This window comes from Leopardus geoffroyi, chromosome E1 (genome assembly GCF_018350155.1).
Source record: "Leopardus geoffroyi isolate Oge1 chromosome E1, O.geoffroyi_Oge1_pat1.0, whole genome shotgun sequence".
In the NCBI taxonomy this organism is placed as follows: Eukaryota; Metazoa; Chordata; class Mammalia; order Carnivora; family Felidae; genus Leopardus; species Leopardus geoffroyi.
Window position 1 is genome coordinate 29,803,788 of NC_059330.1, and position 20,517 is coordinate 29,824,304.

A 20,517-nucleotide genomic window follows, 5' to 3' on the forward strand; every position below is an offset into this window, starting at 1 on the left:
AGAATCACGTGGTCAGCTTTAAGACGGAAGAGGGTCCTGGGATCAGCCAGTTTATTCTCTGATCCAAACGGGAATTCCTTTGATGATGTCAGAAAGATGAAATCTCCACAGCCTCTTTTTGATATTCTCCGGGCTGGAATTCATCAGGCCAGCTTATCAGGTAGCACATTGCCATCCTGCCTTCTGCTTGTTCAAAACATTCCGCAGGTGGGGATAAGACTGCTTTCCCCCGTCTCTTATTCATTAGGCTTTGTTTGTCCTGTCCTCAGCATCATGTGAGTAGATGATTCCCTCTTTTAGCAGAAAATCTTTGAAATACTTGAATCCTTCATTTTAAAGTTTAATTCTTACTTACTTACTTACTTACTTATTACTTTTGATTTTAGAGAGAGAGAGACCATGAGCGGGGGAGAGGGGGAGAGGGAGAGACAGAGAATCTTAAGCAGGCTCCATGCTCAGTGTGGAATCTGATGTGGGGCCTGATCCCATGATCACCCTGGGATCGTGACCTGAGCTGAAATCAAGAGGTGGATGCTCAACCGACTGAGCCACCCTGGTGCCCCTAAGTTTTGTTTTTTTTTGTTTTTTTTTTTAGTGGAGTATAGTCGACACACAATGTTATGTTAGTTTCAGATGTATGACATAGAGGTTGGACAAGCCTATAGTTATGCTGTGCTCACCACAAGTGCAGCTTCCATCTGTGAGTGAGTACACAACACTATCATGATAGCATTGACTCCATTCCCTGTGCTGTGCCTTTCACCCCTATGACCTATTCATTCCATAGCTGGAAGCCTGTATCTCCCACTCCCCTTCACCTATTTTGCCCTTCCCTCCACCCCTTCCCTCTGGCAACCACCAGTTCGTTCTTTGTAAAGTTTTATCTCTTCGTAGCAAACCTGGGACTCAGGAATAATTATCAGAATGTGTGACCAGAGAGGAGGAGGGGGAGAGAAGCTGATTCGATCTCACTAGGAATCGAATGAGTGCGGATAGGGATTGGGTTCACTTTCTCAACTGCAAATTCTTTTTGATCATATACCTGTTCTTTAGAAAAATGTCTGGCTTCCCCCCCCCCCCCACCGCCCTTTCTTTAAAAAAAATTTTTTTTAATGTTTCTTTATTTTTGAGAGAGACAGAGTATGAACGGGGTGAGGGAGGGGGGCGGACAGAGAGAGAGGGAGACACAGAATCCGAAGCAGGCTCCAGGCTCTCAGCTGTCAGCACAGAGCCTGATGCGGGGCTTGAACCCATGAGCTGTGAGATCATGACCTGAGCCGAAGCCGAACGCTCAACCAACTGAGCCACCCAGGCGCCCCTAACGATACCCTCCCCCCTTTCCTGTGTTAGCTTTGTAGGGCTGTCATGACATGACCACAAACTGGGTAGCTTAAAGCAACAAGAATTTATTCTGTCACAGTCATGGAGGTCTGAAGGGCGTTGGTAGGGTTAGTTCCTCCTGGATGCTTTTGAGGGAGGATCCATTCGGTGCCTCTCTCCTAGCTTCCGACAGTCCTGGCAATGTTTGGTGTTCTTCAGTTTGCAGACGTGAGCATCACCCAGTCTCCACCTCTGTCTTCGCTGGATGTTCTTCCCCATGTCCTCTGTGTCTATCAATGTCTAAGTTTTCCTTTTCTTCTAAGGATATCAGACATCGGATCAGGGCCCACCCTAATCCAGTATGACTTCATCTTAACTAATTAAATGTGCAAAGACTCTAATTACAAATAAGGTTATCTTCTGACCTTCCAGGTGAACATGAATATTTTGGGGACCCCTTCGACCCAGTATATTTTTCTTCCTTCCTTTCCTGTCTCCCTTCCATCTTTCTTTCCTTTGTTCCTCCCTCTCTCATCTTCTTTTTCTCCTTCCATCCATATCTCCTTCCTGAAAAACAATATAAACACCTGGTGTACTCAGAGAGGGCGCCGTGCCTGGGGGAGCACGTGTATTATTTGGTAGGGGGTCAGAAAACTTCCAGAAAGCAGGGACCATGTTGCCGCTTGTAGAAGACTAGCAAATCACTCAGTGCTAACATCTTTATTAGATGTTTTAGCAAGTGATACTCAAGAAGAAGGAGAAGGAAGAGGAGGCAGGTAAGAGGAAAAATAGAGGTCGTGGGCTGAAGTGACTCTGGCCCTTGAGTCTGGGGAGCTCAGGTGGAGGTGAGAGGCTGTCCTCTCTAGGAATGAAGACGAGTCAAGCAACAGGGATGCCTGCCTTTGTCTGAGATTCTCTCACGGCCACGCTCAGTATGAAAGCCGTGTTGAATCCCTCTAGACTGATGCTGGCCCGTAATGGCCACGAGCCACAGCGAAATGAGAATGAGCTCCAAGTGCAAAATACACACCAGACTTCAGATACTTAAGTATGAAAACAAAGAATGTAAAATATCACATGAATAATTTTTGCATTGATTACATTCTAAAACAATATTTTGGATATAAGGGGGTTATACGAAGTGTATTATGGAAATCAATTTCACCTGTTGCTTTTTATTTTTTAAAAATGTGGCTACTAGAAAATTTCAAGGGACATATGTGGCTCACTTATCTTTCTACTGGGCAGTGCTGTTATGGGTTCAGAGTAACATGGTAGAAAGCTTATCTGCAGGGTGTGAACGTTGGCTTCGCCATTGACAAAGTGTATGCTCCTGGGCAAGACTCTTTGCTTCTCTGGGCTTTGTTTTTCTCCCCTATGGAATGGGCATGACGTGGTCATGATTCCTAGCCCACCTCCCTCTGGAGATCCCTGTGAGCATCAAAAGAGAGAATGCATGTGAGGAGGCTTCATGACTGTAAAAGGCAGACAAATGTGTTCTTAAATTTTTTTTTAAATGTTTATTCATTTTCTGAGAGACAGAGAGAGACAGAGCATGAGTGGGAAAGGGGCAGAGAGAGGGAGACCCAGAATCTGAAGACAGGCTCCAGGCTCTGAGTAGCTGTCAGCACAGAGCCCGACGTGGGGCTCGAACTCACGAACCGCGAGATCATGACCTGAGCCAAAGTCGGACGCTCAACCGACTGAGCCACCCGGACGCCCCAGACAAATGTGTTCTGATCAGCATCAGCTGCCGTAGCAACAATGACATCTACATCAACGCCGCCACCATCACCACCATCACCGTGAGGATTGCCTCCTCTTTCAGCCAAGAGACTCAGGCCACCGGGGCAGGAGCATAATACCAGACCCAGGGTAAAACACAGCCCACAAGAATTTCTGCTTTCAGCTCTTCCCAAACCCTGTGGCTGGATCGTAAGTGACTTGCCCTCTGCCAGCTGCCAACAGGGCTTTTGTCTGCTCGGAGGGGGTGGGGTGGGGCAGGTCTCCGAGAAAAATATGCCGTCCACCTAGTACTTCTCAATCAATACGGCGTTTATGCATGCTTTTGGATTAGAATAAGCCATCCCACTTTTTTTTTTTTTTTAAAGCATTTCTGTTGCATCAGACCACCAAAGCATTTCCCCTCTCTTTTTTTGGCCACCAAATATTTTTATGATTTTCCACATAAACAGCTAGGGAAAATGCTAGCAGCCACTCAGGCGGCAGTGGCAGGCACACTGTCTCCCATGAGAGTAGGGGATTAAAAAAAAAAAACACAAAAACGCAACAACAACAAGACCAATGCCTAGGGGGTGGGGGGTGGCAAGGGAGAGGTAGTTGGTCTAAGATACAAGGATTTCTATGAATTCTTCTTGGGAATTCTGGGATAATAAACTAGCAGTCACCCTGTGGCTTCAGGCAGTGATGCTCTCACTTTTGAAAGAGTGAAATATTTGCAGATGGAATTAGGCATTGGTGAGGTCAGGAGGTGGGTGGGAGCGACCCCACCCATCTGAGACCTGCCTCCTTCTGGTCCCCTCTCTTCCCAGCCTGACTTTGTGCCCCTCCCCCTCCCCTCACTAAGCGAGAATCACGGTAAGGTTGGGGGACCTGCCTCCTGAAGGAGACTGGGTGCAGATGGCCACAAGCTCATGGTAACTATTGATTATTTGGTCTTTTTTTTCCTCTCTTATTTCCATCCCCGGCCAGCTTTCCCAGAGACATAGCGGGGCCCCTCGTAGCCAGCCAGCTGCTCTGTGCTGAGAGATTTAAAATCCCGCAATTGATTCTGACTGTGTCCAGAACAATAGGCGTCTGAATCTGATTTATTAATCTTCTGGGGAGTGAGGGAGGCGGGCTTCATGTCCAGGCTGTTTACTGCGATGACAATGCGCAGGGCTCGGACTTGCACTTCAGCCGGGTTCATTATGGGCCGAGGCCCCGGGAGCAGCAGGCAGGGGACACTTCCAACCTGAGTGAAGCTGTGAGGACCCACCGCACAGAATCAGGGGAGAGGTGTGGAGGGAGCAGGAGGAGGGGCAGGGTTGATTTAGGGAAGATCCCCAAATGGGTCACCGTGAGTGTCTTCCTGGGGGGTGGTGGGCGTGGCTCCCAGTGGATGTGTGGTACAGTTCATCCCATTATCTCCGTTTTGTGGTTGAACCTGTAGGTCTCTGGAAGACAGAAGCTGGCTACCCGGGGCTAATGCCTTCCTTCTCAAAAGCCGAGGGCTGGCCGACAGGGCCTCTGAGGAGGTTGAGGGGCACGTGGCTAAAGGCATATCCTCAGCCCTGAAAAATCCGGATCAAGGAGACATGGTGTCACCCCAGCATGGGCCACTAGACTGGATGACTGGACACTCGGCAGGCATGTGGTCACGAAGCAAACCATCTCACCCCATGAAGAAGTGACGATCCTTTAGTATTCGAAGGTTTGCAAATGGAAGACAGAAAGAAACCAATGCAGACCAATGGTTGAGAGAACTGGCTTTCCAATTGGATTGCCTGGGTCCCGATCCTAATTCTGCCGCCTATTGGCTGTGCAGTGTGGGATCCTCCAAAAGCCTCAGTTCTTCCAACTCTGAAATAGAGGAGAAGAACCTATTCTGTGGGGTTGCTTATGAGGATTAAGTGAAATAATGCATGCAGAGCTCCTAGTACAAAATAAGACCCGAATAACATTTGCCGTCACCCTTGGTGGCATCCTCATTGTCATTGTTTTTATTATTGATGGTTCTGCATGGCCCCAGAGAACAGAGGCAGGAGCAATGGGTGGGAACTGCAGGGTGGCTGCTAGTGGTTAGACTCCAGAAAGAACAGTCCATTAGAGCTGTAGAGAAAGGGAATAGGAAGAAGGGAGGGTCGAGAAAAGAGGCGAAGGAAGGACATAATGGGGGAGGGAGGCGGGAGGGGGCTCACGCTCTTGGACTGTAGTGGACAATTCTGCAAATGACAGTGATAAGCCTGATGGAGGCAGGAGGTGAGCCCAACTCCAGCCGGGGCTTAACCCCAGTCTGTGTTGGGCGTCCAAGGGAGCAAAGAACAGAGAAGCTTCCGCAGACACCGATCGCTGAGAACAGAAGTCTCCTTCCCCTCCCTTCTCCCCACGGTGGCCGGACCCCTCCGCAAGGCTGGCCCACAAGGTCAGTGAAGAAATGAAGTCTTGACATTCTTGAAGGTCTAGGGTTGCTGTTTGGCCTGTATTCAAGGAGGGCTTCCAGTCCAAACAGACTGCTTAGGAAACTGAGCCTGGCGTGACTGCGGGGGAGAGCCCCGCCCAACCAGCAGCAGCCTGCAAGGGCTGGGGGTCTTCTAGAAGCAGGCATCCTTCTTCTTCCTTCTCCCTCATCTCTCCCAAGCTACATGGCTGATTCTCATTCCGTCCCTTCTCTCCTCTCGGCCTGTGCCATCATGGCCTTTGGCCCAACCTTATCTTCTTTCCCCTGTATGCAGCTCTGCTCCCAGCCTGGTGGATGGCACTGGGGGGGACTGGCTGCGAGCTGGAGCCCCAGACGCCTATGCCAACCTTGACCTCTTCAGCCCAGGACCTCTTCACTGAGTGATCTGCCCCCTGCAGCCTCGGGTTCTTTATTTGTAAAATAGGGTTTCCATGCAGATTTGGGGGGATAAGAGATAGATGCCCCCAGCACGGTGGAAGCTGTGATTATATTATTATTGCCATATTGTCAGATAGGAGGGAGCGATGGAGCCCGGCCCTCCTTGCAGGCTTAGGAAGAAGACCGCAGCCTGGAAAGAGACACCACAAACTGAGGGTAAGACAGGGCAGAGGAGGAGAGAGATTGGAGGGGGGCGGGGGAGGGGGCGATGTTAATGAAGTTCATGCTAAAGATACTTGGCGGCAGTGAGGCCACAGGCCTGTGGCTGGGCGCCAGGCCCAACCTCGAGCCTCATTTCCATATGCGGGTCAGCCCGCCGGCATGTTTATAGCTCGCTCTCCTCTCCAGAGCTCTACCAGGAAGGGCCGGCCCCCCAGGTCCGTGGGAGGGAGGCGGGCCCTGGCTGTGGGAGGTGGGCCGCGCGCCTTTGGCTGGGAGAGGACGGTTCCCATCAGAGTCAATTACCGGGCAGGCCCCCGACGACGTGAGGTCAGTAAGCAGGCCCGGCACCTCGGGGATGTGTGAATGATGTAGGTGAGATCTATATGTGGGGCTGTCCACACACGGCTGTGCGGTTATAAATACACACAGACCCAGTCGCGCAGCGCTGTGGGTGCCCAAATAGCTCAGCACACAGCTATATATGAGATGTAAACACACAGAGTGGGCCTGTGGTGCTGGCCGACCTCCCCGGAGATCTCAGGCAAGCGCTTCCTTCCTCCTACCGCACAGGGCGGCCCGGGGGCTCACAGGCTCGCCCTGGGGCTGTGAACCCAGGACGCTGGTGAGAAGGCGCGCAGCGGAAGTGCACAGCCACGTCTTTGGGTTGGTAGTGCTTCTTTATAAATAGACGGTTTTCCGGAGGAGAGGCATCCTTCTCTTCCTCCTCTGTGTCTCTCATCTCCCTAAAACTGCCTAGCCATCCCCTCCTCTCCGCTTATGCCCCCACGGCCCTAGATCCCGCCCACCCTCCTTCACCTGGGCTCAGTGATGGGCTGGTAAATGTTTAACGGTGATTCTTTGGTGAGGGCGGGGAGAAAAGCCGTGATCTGTAGCATTTGCCCATTTCTGTGGTGTAAATATTCCCAGGACCGTCAGCTTCAAGCGGCTAGTGTGAGGTCACAGAAGGCAGAGTGCGGGAGGGAAGGGGGAGGGTTGCGTGCCTCCTGGTGTGTTGTGTTGTAGCGTCTCCACCGTGGGGAGGCACTCCATGTGAGCCATCTGAAGAGCAAAGCTCATCGTAAAATGTCATAAAATAATGAGAAAGTGATGAGCTTTTGAGGACTTACTACCTCTGTTTTAAATGTAATCTATTCAATTGTAATTTGATAAAATCTAATTGGGAAATAATGACTGTATTCAACAGCTGGCTCACAAAAGCTCTTGACCATTTAACAGGTGGCTTTTGCAGGCGTATCAGCAGGACCAGAGCGTCACCGCCTGCACTAAAGCCGCTGTCTCTTAGTCTGACTACCACCAGGCTCTCTCCGCTGCTGAGTTATGCTCCTCGGCTGCAATCCTGATAACCTAATCTTACCCAGGTTAAAGCTTACGTGAACAGCCAGCTTCCACCCTCACACGCACCGCTTTCCATTTACCAGCTAGACTGTATCTTTGTGTGTTTTCCAGACTTTGAGAAGACTTAACACTGTGGAGCCATGTTTACTGTTACCCTAACCCATCCCTCCACCTTCCCTGGCGTGTTGCCAATTCAGCCTTTAAGACGGGTAGGCCATGGGCCAAATCTGACCTGCTGCCTGATTTTCTTGGGCCTGTGAGCCAAATATTTTTTCTTTTTTTCATGTTTATTCTTAAAAAAAATTTTTTTTAAAAAAAACGTTTATTTATTTTTGAGAGAGAGAGAGAGAGAGAGAGTAAGTGGGGGAGAGGCAGAGAGAGAGACACACACACACAGAATCCGAAGCAGGCTCCAGGCTCCGAGCTGTCAGCACAGAGCCCCACGCCTGGCTCGAACTCACAAACTGTGAGATCATGACCTGACTCGAAGTTGGCTGCTTAACTGATTGAGCCACGCAGGTACCCCAAATGTTTCTTCATTTTAGAGAGAGAGTGTGAGCGAGGGAGGGGAGAGAAAGGGAGACAGGATCTGAAGCTGACTCTGCACGGACAGCAGGGAGCCCGATGCAGGACTCGAACTCATGAACCCGTGAGATCATGACCTGAACTGAAGTCGGATGCTCAACTGACTGAGCCACCCAGGCACCCCTGGTTTTTATATTTTTAAATGATTGAAAAAATTACCAGGACTAGGCAGAGGGGCGGGGGGTGGGATGGGGATGCTGTCCTGCAGGACCTTGGAGAGAGGTGGCTGGACCCTGTCCTGTATGACCTTGCAGGCTGTGGTAGGTCCCTGTCCTATGGGATGCAATAGAGAGGTGGCCGGGGACCCTGTCCTGTAGGCAGAGAGGTGGTTGGGGCCTCTGGTCCTTGGAGAGAGATGGCTGGAGACCCCTCTCCAGTTAGGAAGCAATTGCAGAGATCCTGAGAAAAATCTTGACTTGCACCAGGGTGTAGCATTGGAGATGGTGGAAAATGTCCAGTTTCTGGGACATTTTGAAGGAAGAGTCAGCTGGCTTTTCTGATTGTGTAATGGTCATGATGAGATGAGGCAGAAGGGTATGGAAGTGACAACAGCGTGTAGAAGCTGCCGAGCGAAGAGATAAAATCTGATCGGGGATGAGGGGAGGCTTCTCAGAGCCCTGCAGGCCGAGGGAAACATCAGAAGACGGAGAAGGGGGAGAGCATTTGGCAACACGACAATGATGTGAGTGGAGTCGTGTAAGTAAACGCGTGCTAGGTGAGCACGGGGGTGGAGGGTGGTCCATTGCAGTGGGTGGTAGGGAGCAGAGAAGTGCCGTGGGAGGTGGGCCTGGGTCATGCTGGGCCTGGTCAGTGTAGCTGAGGGTTTAGAACCTTTTCCTATAGGCAGTAGGGAGCCGTTGAAGGCTTTTGGTAATGAATGACACTGTCTCTGATGACAGCCTAGGAGGTCGGCTTCAAGAGCAATGAGGCTTCAAAGCAGGCTTCAAGGTTGGCTTCACGGGCAACAAGGATACAAGGTAGGAAGCCGCTGTCATGGCCCAGGTGTGAGAGGATGAAGAGATAGACCGGGGACTGACCCTGTGGAGCCGGCGAATTTTCCAAAGCAGAGTTTACAGCGTAGTTGATCCGTTGTTGTAAGCCAGGAGGGTAGGGGAGCTACAGGTGGCAGCACGAGTCCTGGGGTCCGTCTATGGCTCCGTGGTGATACATGGGTTAGTGGAGCCCAGACAGGCTTCCGGGGCACGTTTAGGACATGCTAAGTATAAACACGTAATGCATATAAACTTGTTAAACGGATGAATGAATCAAGGTCAGACTCTGAGTTTTGTGGTCAAAGAGTAAAATCTCCCCTCACCTGACCCAGTCTCTCAATGACTTAGATTAAACTGGACAATTTACGGCAGCTGCTGCAAGGATGCTTCCCTCTGCCCAGCCAGGCAGGTGCTGTGAGGAACCCAGAGGTGGTGGGGAGGGCGTTTGTTTTTTGGGGGTGACTTTAAAAAAATAAACTTAGGGGCACCTGGGTGGCTCGGTCGGTTGAGCGGCCAACTTTGCTCAGGTCACGATCTTGTGGTTTGTGAGTTCAGGCCCCACATCGGGCTCGCTGCTATCAGCACAGAGCCTGCTTCAGATCCTCTGTCCCCTTCTCTCCGCCTCTCCCCTGCTCACGCTCTCTCAAAAGTAAATAAAACATCAAACAAAAATAAACTTAAAAAAAAAAGAAACCCAAACTTGTAATCAAAGTATAACAGAAGTGCAGAAAACTGCACACACGTAAACATACAGCCCGGGGGATTTTCACCAGGTTATCACACCTTGTAACCAGCACCCAGATGAAGAGCAGAACATTGCTGGTGCCCTGAAACCCGGCTCTTTGGTGGACATGGTGGAAGCCGTTCCGGGGACCTTCTCTCCTGCTCTGGCTGAAAGACTTTCTTCCTCTGGGTGGCCCAGGCTCCCTGCTAACGGTCTTGCTCTCAGTAAGCCTGGCCTGGGCCAAAGCCCAAACTCCTGTCCCGGGCATCTGAGCAGGGCCAGCCGTCATGAATGGGAGTCACCCCCCACACCCCCATGCCTTCCTCTTCTGTCCCTTCCCTCCCCTCCATCTCTTGCAGCCTGGGCCTGCAGGCCACCGCCAAGAGCCTTCCCCTGCTCAGCGGGGAGGGGCTCTGGCCTCAGCCATGGAACAGAGTGGTCTGTGGGTGTCAGGCCAAGTCTTTGTAACTATAGACCCCTCTTGAGTGGGATCGATCAGAGCCGAGAGAAAGTCTCTTGTAATCTCTATGATATTTGAGACACAGGAATTATAAACCTTGTTTTGATGAGAACAATTGCAGTTACTTTACTGAGCACTCACTCCCAGCCAGGATGAGTTCTGGGCCCCCGTCACCTCCTTTCATCCTCCCGACCTCCCTTGCGGCTGCTGCCTGTCTGTTTCCAGTGGGGGCGTAAGTTTCCTCACACTCATCATATGCACAACGAAATTATAGCTCAATGACAATTCTTTCTCCCGGATTCTGTCTTCCTTATGAAGGAAGGTGGAAAGGAAAAATGCCCTTAAATTTTGGCTCAATCAGGGAACCTTAGGTCCAAGCCAGTAGCTGACGGTGTCTTTGGGAGCTAACCTTCAGCTTGGACTATTCAGGTACCTGCTGTGTCTTTCGGGATGCCTTCCTGTTCTTTGTTCCTCTCCGGGTTGGTGTTGGGTGAGGACGCTGCAGGGAAGGAGGCGGGCCTGGTACTGATGCCTTTTCAAGCGGCAGCGAGTGGATGCATTGATCACAGAGGAGGGCTCCGGGTCAAACTTGGTGGAAGTGAATCCAGAGCAGTTCCTCTACTTCCTCATCTGCCCCATAAAATGCGCATAAATCGCATAAAATGCGGATTTTTCTGGAAGCAATAGTCAAAGGTAGCATCCAGGAGAGGGCCGCACTGAGGCACAGGGCATGGACTCCCTGGGAGAAGATTGCATCAGGGTCTCTGGGCAAGAGAAGCCTGGGACGGAAGGGCAAAGTGACCGGCAAGTGGCAGACATCAGCCTCTGGCTATGCTTCCCACAGACTCTGTGGAGGACAGCATGTGGGTCACAAGCTGCCCTTCCCCCAGCCAGGGGTGCCTCTCATCCGTGTCAACCTGCACAGGGTTCTCCTTCAACAGAGTGAGCAGCAAGAGTGACCCTCAGGCAGGCGGAGAGCTGGTACCCTCCCACTGAATCTATAGTTGCTAATTAGCATTCTACCACCCGGAACCCTGCTGGCATGTGGGCCCTTCTTGCCTGAAACTGAGACCTGAGGTATAGAAAGGGCAAAGGCCAGTGAACGCCCCTGAAGCCTACCATGGCCTCATCAATTTCCCCAGTCTCACAAGAGAAGTCATGTTACCCCTTCTCCCTTCCCCATCAGGTACACAACTAGGAGGATGGCGTGCATTATCCCCTAAGACCCTGGACTTGAGGTTTTCTTGGTACCACTGCATCCGTAAGGGGAACGGACAGATTCTCCAAGGTATGAGGGAACTTTTCTGGGACTGGTAATGGTGAGAATAGGAGCCCTAATGGCGTTGGTGGTGCATGGGCAACCCTGACCTTGGGGAGCCAGCTGTATGTACCTGGACTGACAGCAGCCAGAGGGCTGCTCTGGGCCCCCCGGGAAGCTATAGCAGGCCATGGCTCCCGTACTCTGCTGGAGGCTGGGCTGTCTCTTCACCTCTAGCCACTACCAAGGGAGGGCGACAGAGCCTCAGGCTGGGCCTCCTCCTGGCTCCTGAGTGGGCAGAGCACAGAACACTTAAGGCTGTGCATGAAACAACCTCAGTGCATGGCTGGAGTCTGGCCATGAAATGCCAAGATACACAGGCACCACTGTTCCAGCCCAGGTCCCTGGGGACTGGGGCTCCAGGGAATGAATGCCTGCACATTACCTCCTCCTCAGCAACCTGAAAGCACTGTGCACAGGCTGGGGAGGGCACAACTGGGAACTGGGATGAAGTTGACCCATGGGCTGTGGAGTGTGGCTTCAGAAGACACCGGTAGGGGCCTAAGCCGGAGTCACTAACTAGCAGATGGTGGGACAATGTGTTTTTGTGAAAGGGCTGAGCAGAGAGGTAACAAGTAAATATCTGGCAAGATGAGCTGAGGTTTTGGAAGAGTGGGGAGGGGTCAAAGACTGGAGCATTTCCCTGAGGTGTTGAAATGAGACATGTACTGGGGTATGGTGGAGCTTTTTATAGAGAAAGGACCAGTTTGGACCATCCATCCATCCATCCATCCATCCAAGCATCCATCCAAGCATCCATCCATCTCTCCATCCATCCACTAAGCCATTCATTCATTCAACAGCACTTAAAATATTCAGGGAAATTTGCTGGGAGCAGTGGGGGATATAAAGTAAAATAAGGCCAGTCCCTCTATCCCCCAAATATAGCGAAAGCTAGTCTGGGGCTCAAGGAATAGCCCGCAATGGCATCACATCTCACATTAATACCCTCCAAACACCTGCCTCTTATACCCGTCTGGGGAAGAATTACAGTGCCAGGATTTTTGAATATCTGCCACAGATGCTGCCCTGGGTGCTTTGAATACATGCCCTCACTTCGTGTTCATGACAGCCCTACAAGGGAAGCAAGATCTGGAAAGTTGAAGGAATTTGCTGAAGTGACTTGCTGTGTTGGTGAGGAACGGAACTGCAGTATGACCTCAGACTTGAGTCTGAAGTGGACTCTTACCGTTGGCTGCCCGACTGCCTCTCTACTTCACGGGATCCTGGGGCTTGGTGGCTTTGAAATCCCTAGAAGGCATGGGTCAGTGTCTGCAAGGCACAGCCTTTTCATCTCCAACCCCAAGAGTCTATGGTCAGATCTGTAGGGGCAAAGCGAACGCCACCCTGTCATCAGCAAAAGAAACCATATTTTTGTCTGGGTCGCATATGGGATTTTCAAGCAAATTACTGTGCTTAGTATTTTCTGAGTTTGCTAATCTCTAGTAAGTACCTAATATATAGAGTGCTGTGAGGACTAGGTGGACTGATGCATGTGAAACATTTAGATGGATGCCTGGTGTGTAGTAAGTGCTCAATAAACATGAGTCATGGGTATTGCCCGCACTTTTCTTTCCATCCAGCTTTCCGGGCTAACATACCTGCAAGACTGATGGTGCAGCTCCTTCCTATTAGAGACCAGGAAACCCACACAGGGAAGCAGACCTTGCCCGGAGTTGCTCAGGATGCTCATCAGTCTGCAGTGCCAGGAGAAGTGCTTCTGGATGGGGAGCCCAGGCTTGCTGGGCAGATGACCGCACAGGGTGCCTTGACCCATGGGTGGTGCTGAGTTACTGCCCGGAGCTGTCTCCTTCCTTCCAGCTCTTGGAGTGCACCTGGAGCAACGGCCAGCTCCCATTGTGCAGGAACCAGGTGTCTACTTTGTGGCTCATCTGTGGTCCCCATTCCCTTCCCCTTTCCACTGGGCCAAGGCTGGGCTGCTGCGGAGCCAGGGTGATGTCTCAGCATCTCTGAACCACAGGGACCGGCACCTGGTCGGGATCCAGTAAATCTTTCTTTGAGAAACAAGGAGGGATTGCTTGGGCACTAAAGAAGCAGCTATGCGGTCTGTGCATATGTGATACTAATGTGAGGCCAAACCAATGGGAGCAAACTGGGGTGTGTCTAATATTGGGGATTCTCCTTCAACAAGGTGAAGAGCAAGAATGAGTTCACAGAAGGAGTCAATGTGTTCCATGACTCACTGAGGGCCGGGTGCGATAAGGGTGTGGAGACCCCACAAGGACCCCATGACCATTTGAGTGAATTGTTTGTCTCTGTCACTTTCTCCTTCTTTAGGTTTGAGCTTCTGCAGGCCAGGGGCATCACTGATGTGTCTCTGTGCCCTGGCAGCTTCACACAGAGCCAGGCACGGATGGGCAAGGCCATAGAGAGCTGTAGTCGGGAAAACTGCCCCTGGAAGTCTGCAGTCCCCAAGCCAGTGGGGACCCCCTTGTTCTCCCAGTGCTGTTGCTTCTGATCCCACCAGACAGACCTCTTTTTTCTAAGCCCATCCCTGGCCACTTCATTATCTTCCATGTCCCCTCCACACCTCCCCTGCCCCACCCCCCAACAGAAACACAAGGAGCCCGGGCTCTGAAGAAAGAGTGCCTGCCCAGATTTGATCAAGACACAAGTGAGAGGCAATGATTTGTGAAGAAATCCTGGTCCTGTCTAATGGAATTTTCCCAAAATAAATTCATGTAAACAACTTCCCACAAAGAGGCAGTCAGGGGAGCTGGGTGTGTAAACAGCGTGAACAGTCACAAGTACTATGGGCTCCAGGGGTGCCGTGTCGTCTGGAGGGGGGGCGGTGGGGAGACTCCCTTTAGCAAAACACCTTTGGCTCCAGTCCTTCTGACATCATAATGTCAGCCAATTCATTAACTTGAAAAAAAAAAAATCCTTATTTTACTATCATCCCCCAAAACGTAGCAACACCACTTTGTAGCTAAAGAGACTGCAGGATGGATTTTGTTTAAATTTCTCATCCCGTTTCCAAACGAATTGAACTGGGAGATGATCTTCATGTCTAGAGAAGGTGGGAGCAGGAATGGGGTGGGTGGAGAGAATGGGGAGAGGAGAGTGGCTGGAGGAAAAATCCCTGGAGAAAATGATGTCTCTTTGGTACTCAGTGATGGATATGAAGAAACTCATACAGTTCCTAGAATTAAGATGAAAATCTGCTCTTCTTAAGGCACTCAGAAGGACACTGAACGCTTGTGGCCTGGATGTCTCTGGCCACGTCCAAATGGAAGATGGCTGGGAGCTGGGCCGTGTGTATAACCCTGCAGACCAAGCTTCCGGAGGGAAGTACGTGCAGGGAATCTTTGTGGACACATCTTTCCCCCAGACATTTTTCCCAATCCAGTCTGACGTTCCCAAACCTGAGCTGTTTTCAGGATCTGGGCGTGATGACTTTCTCTCCTTCCCATTACTGGAGCCTGGAGAGAGACTTCTATTCAAGTTCCGGCCGGGCCACTGTTATGCTACCTTGAGACTTTTAGCAAATTGCATAACTTCTCTGAGCCTCAGTTTCCTCATTTATGCGGTGGGAACCTGGATGACGTTCACAGCCCTGTGTAATTCAAGGAGGTGTCAAGTTCAAGTAGGAAATGGCTGCAAAGTTGAGGGATCTTGATGATTATAATCAATTTGATTCTGATTTTTGCTTAAGCTCTATGTTGGCTCAGTTGCATGTTGCTGAGAAATCCAACCTTGCAAAAGGCAGAAACAGGGAAACGGGAAGAGTTGGGGGGCAGGGGGAGTACCTGGAGGCAGTGGGAGGAACCAAGATGTCCCTGGTAGTTAGAAAGGGGCACAAGGGAAGTGGAGGCTATTGGCCCCCAGCCGGGCTGATGTACCCCACGCAGGGCTGCAGAGGATCTTAGGACTGCTCCCTGCTAATCTGTTCTTTTAGCCAAGCCAGAAGTCTGCTTGGTCCGATGATGAAGATGCTGACCGTGGCTATTGGCTCTGCATTTTAATCTTTTCCCCCCTGGAAAAGAGTTGTACATCCCCACTCTCTGCCGTGTGACTTTATAGTGCTCTCCCGCTGTGGGCAGAGGCTGCTTCCTCACCCCATTGGTGTTGGCTTGGCCACCTTGACTTGTTTTGGCCAATGAGATGCTAACGAGGCATTCAGAGGCCTTAAATGTGCTTGTGCAATTTGGCCGCTTGTGCTCCCAAGATCTGCCACGAAAGGAACATGTCCCAGTAGCTGCTGGTCCAAGAAGAATGTGTGGATACACGGATAGGCCTGCACACCACCCAGTGCCCAGAGCCAAGTGCAGCTGATCTATAGGCTGCTGTGGAGCTGCCCCGGCCGACAGAACGGACAGTGACACAAATGCTTGTTGGTGTAGGTCATTGAGCTTTGGGGAGTTTTGCTGGGAGGCATTGTTGCAGTCTGACACGCTGATAATGAGGCTGATAACAGGCAGTCCTCAGTCTGTCGGGTTCCATGAGAGCCGAGATTTGCTAAGTGAGAACATGGGTCTGATGTCCATGTCTCCGTTAATATGGTACCATGCAAAGTGAGGCTGGCCTATAAGGATTCATAACACATTTCCTTAAAAAAAAAAAATCAACAACAGAAATATATTTGTCACAGTTGTGGGGACTGGAAGTCCACGATCAGGGTGCAGGCACGGGCGTGTGAGGGTTCTCTTCTGGGTCGCAGACCCTTGTATCCTTGCATGGCAGAAGGAGCCTGAGAGCTCCATGGGATGTCTTATGAGGGGTCTCCCATTGAGGGGGGCCTCCACCCTTATGACTTGAATCAGCCCCTACAGGCCCTACATCCTAATTACCATCACAGTGGACATTAGGATTTAATATATGAATTTTGGGGAGACACAAACATTCAGACCATAGCACTCTCTAAATTCTCATCTAATTCCTTGGTCACAATAGATGACCTATCCATCAGTGTTCCAGAGAAAACAGAGGCCATTGGGATGGAAACTTGGTCAACTTGACACCACACTCCTCTCAAGCTAAGGGACCTTATCTCCTTCTCTTTCTCCTATCAGAGAGGATTGCCCTTCTATTACATCCTTTATCTTTGCTCTTAAACTTTATTTTAGAAGAAAAAAGATAACAAGGGAACAAGAAACAACTCTCCTGTAAATCCTTGATATCCTTCTCTTTACAGTCCAGGTTCTGCAAATAGAATTGATTTTCATTCGCTCCTCAACCACCAGGGTCCGGCATTTCCTTGAGACGCCTCCTGAAAATTTCAGTGAAGAGCTCAATCATGCCTCGGTTGTTTACACTTTAGGGATATCTTCTATTCTTTTTCATAGCGAACATTTCCTTCTTAAAAAGCATCAGACCCCCCACATTTGTAGAACACCAGATGCCTATGACAACATAGAAAGCAGGATGCCATATAGCTTAACGAGTAAGAGCTTGGCCGCTGAAGGATTCTGACTTCGCTACAATCAATCTTGGGGACCTAGGACAATTTACATAGCTTCTCTGAGCCTTAGGTACTTCTTCTTTGTAACAAGGATAATCGTTTTGGTGAGAGGGACGTGAAATGGGTTATTAACACTTTTAGTACAGTGCCTGCACCTGGTAAGTTCTTAATAAATGCACTCATTACTATTAGATATTATTTTGAATGTGGAATGATGTTTGTTTCCATTAAGCAATGTCTCCATTAAAGGCCAAACACAGTGAAGACGTAGGTGGTTGTGGGGAGATATAAGGCCCATTTGCTGGGAGCCTTCTCAGAGGGGAAGGTCATCTTATCCCTACAGGGGGACAAGGGGAGGATGTCACCAGGGTGAAGTGATGACATTCTTCAGCATTCTTGAGTTCTTTTCCTTTATCAAAAGTCCCTTCTCTCTCTTGTCATCTGCTGCAGAGTGAGGCCAGTTGCCACTGATGGACCTCTAGGAAACAGGGCTTATTTTGCTTGAAATAGGGGTGAGTGTTGAGGGACAGAGAAGGAGCCATTTGTTTGGAATTAGGGCCTGTGGGCCGAGGGTCCACCAGGTTGGGATTATGGGCACGAGCCAGGAAATGGAACGTTCCTCCTTCCCTCCCCACCATAGGCTGCCAGAAAGGCATGGCTCTCATGCTTTAAAACCTCCCTGAGTTGGATGCTTGAGGCGCCTTCATCAACATTGGCTGAAGCCGATGACATCAAAGATGGCGGTAATGATAAGCTTTGGTTCAGAGCGATGTGCAGGTTCTGTGAGGCACGTTGTTGGATTTTGGGTCCTACAGCTCTCCTAGGAGGAATGCAGGTTGGTATTTTCAGCCTCATTCTTGGAGAAGCAGCAAGAGAAAGTCTCAGTTCATAAACTCAGATGTGCAAATATTCAGCTGAAATTTTTGTTTCAAGCTCCCGTTGTGTTGGGAGAATACAATGTAATTCTTGGTCAATTCTTTCTCCTGTGCCCTGTGGCATTTCTCTTGGGGTTTTGTCTAAGTTCCGAGAGACAGACTGGTCTTTGCAGGTCTCCACCGGGAGGTACCCTGTCCTATCTGGCTCTTGATCACTGCGGTCACCATTGTGTCTGCCATTCCTTATTCCCAATTGCAAGAGGTCTGGCTGTCTCTCAGATAAGGTGTGGGCCTCTCTCAGCTCCACGGGGAACAGTCATCTGCTCCCTTGGCACTCTGGTGATTTTTAAGTCGGCGAGGCACCACAGGGTCCTCCTTTTCTGTGCATGTCGCAGAGTCACTCCACTGCCTCTTCCAAGGCTCCATCTAGAGAAGGAGACCCTGGCCGTCTCTGTTGTCAGATCTCACAAACCTAGGTGCGGAGAGCCTGTTATCTTCTCATGCCACCACCACCACCACAACTAAGGCTTTTTTCATTATTAGCTTCTTCTCCAGTTGTATTAAAAAAGGCAGCACCCGATGTAAATCCCACAGAGGTATGATAGTTCAAATGCTGTAGAAGTTTGTCAGTCACCTGACCTCCAGAATGGGTGTTCGTCATCGGTAGGTGGCTCCTCCTGCCTGTGGCACACTCATCTTCAACGTGTGGCTTCCAAAGTTATGGGGTGTGCTGACAGTGGGCCAGGGGACAAAGGGAGAGCGTCAAAAGATTGAGCTTGGAAGGTGTTTCTGGCCCAGGCCTAGAAGTGGCCTGCTGTTCACATTCTATTTGCTAGGACTCAGTGACATGGCTGTGCATATCTGCAGGGGCGTCTGGCAAATATAATCTCCCTGCATGCCAAGGAGCAAGGGGTAAGGGGCTTGGTAAACAGCTAACCTGTCTCTGCCACACCATTACTTCTTTATATTGGTGGGGGGGGGGGGAGGAGGAGTCTTTTAATCAATCTTGTATGAAGCCACCTAATTCCAGTTCGTCATGTAATTGCTCTGTCCTGAAACCGCAGGGTCTCTATTTCTTTGCTTCTGGGGTAGTTTTTCCTCCCTAAAGAAATAGATGGTGCAAAGTGCATTTGCCTAATGGGATAAGGGAAACGGGTATTCCCTAGAAATAGAAAATAACAAAGAAAAACATGCCAACAAACATTTTGCAATCTTTAAAAGGTTGACTTGTTGGCAATGGCACAGCTCATATGTGATGGGGCTGGGGGCTGGATTCAGAATCCAAAGCCTCAACGTCTTTGTTGGGGATCCCCAAACCATAACATCTGGTAAGCCAAGAATCCAGGAGAACCCCAGTTCATCCATATTCTGGTGTGTGGTGTCTGGACCGAAGACACTTGGGCACACTCAGGGATGTCAATAGGGATGAACAGGGGAACTCAGAGACTTGAGAATTTCAGGAGTCTGGGTGGGGATCTGCAGCGCAGTGAATTTATGCTGATCTTGTCTTTCCTCCTTTTCCTTTCTTACTAGCACGTACACCCAAACTTCATCTTAGCTCTTCCTCCTCCTTTAAGTGACCCCCACACCTCCATCAACACCTCCTGCTCCTCAGGGCTCTATGCTCTGCTGCTGCTAGAGATTCAGATCAGCATCCAAGCTGGGTTTCAGGTCATTTTATGCTTACAAACAATACTTCATTCAGCTAACACTTATCGAGCGCCCCCTCTGTAATGAGCACTGTTTTCTGAGCTTTTCTGGGTGACATGCTGAAGAGAACATAATCTTTGGGTTGGACAAACTGGAGTTTGAATTCTGGCTTGGCTGCTCAAGAACAGGATGATGGGCAAAGGAATGTAAATTTCTTGGGCTTCATCCCTCTCATGAAAATGAAACCAACTTTCAGCATTTGTGTTGAGGATCAAGTGTGGAAGGGTCTTGCACAGAGCTGGGTACTCACTTCCCTACAACCAATGTACAGACCCTTCTTTATCTGGGAGACCCATTTTCTCCCTTGTCTCCTTAGAAGCTCGTCTTCCCATACATGCTCAGGACCCAGACTCCTGGGACCTCTCAGGGCCCTTCTCCCTATCTTTATCCCCTCTCCTGATTGTGTTGTCCTTTTGTCCTGCATACTGGATCATTCCAGTCAGTGCTCTAACAACTGCCCAAGTTTGTCAACTTTTTAAAAGGATGAAAAACATCCCTTGAGCACTGCCCCATTTTGTTCCAGCTACTACTTTTCTTCTACTCCCCACCCACCCCAGATTCAAGCACTGAAAAGAACTGCCCACATATGCTTTGCCTGCACCCACTTAATCCAATATGGCGCCCGCTCCACTACTTCATGAGGCTGCTCTTGACGAGGTCACCAACCACTGCCATGATGTCATATACAAGGTCTCCTTCTCTGTCTTCATCATACTTAATAGTGAGGTAGCTATGGACACTGTGAACCACTCCTTTTTTAAAACATTAATTTTTCCTGGTTTTCCTCCTATTTCTTAGGTGGGTCCTTGTCAATCTCTTTTGCCAGCTCTTGTTTCTCTCTCTTTCTGCCTTCCAAATGTTGGAGCCCCTGGTCCTGAACCCTCTTCTCTTCTCTCTTTACAATCTCTCCCAAGTGATTTTACTCATTCTTATATCTTGATATTATATCCATATGTTTTAATTCTCAAATGGATA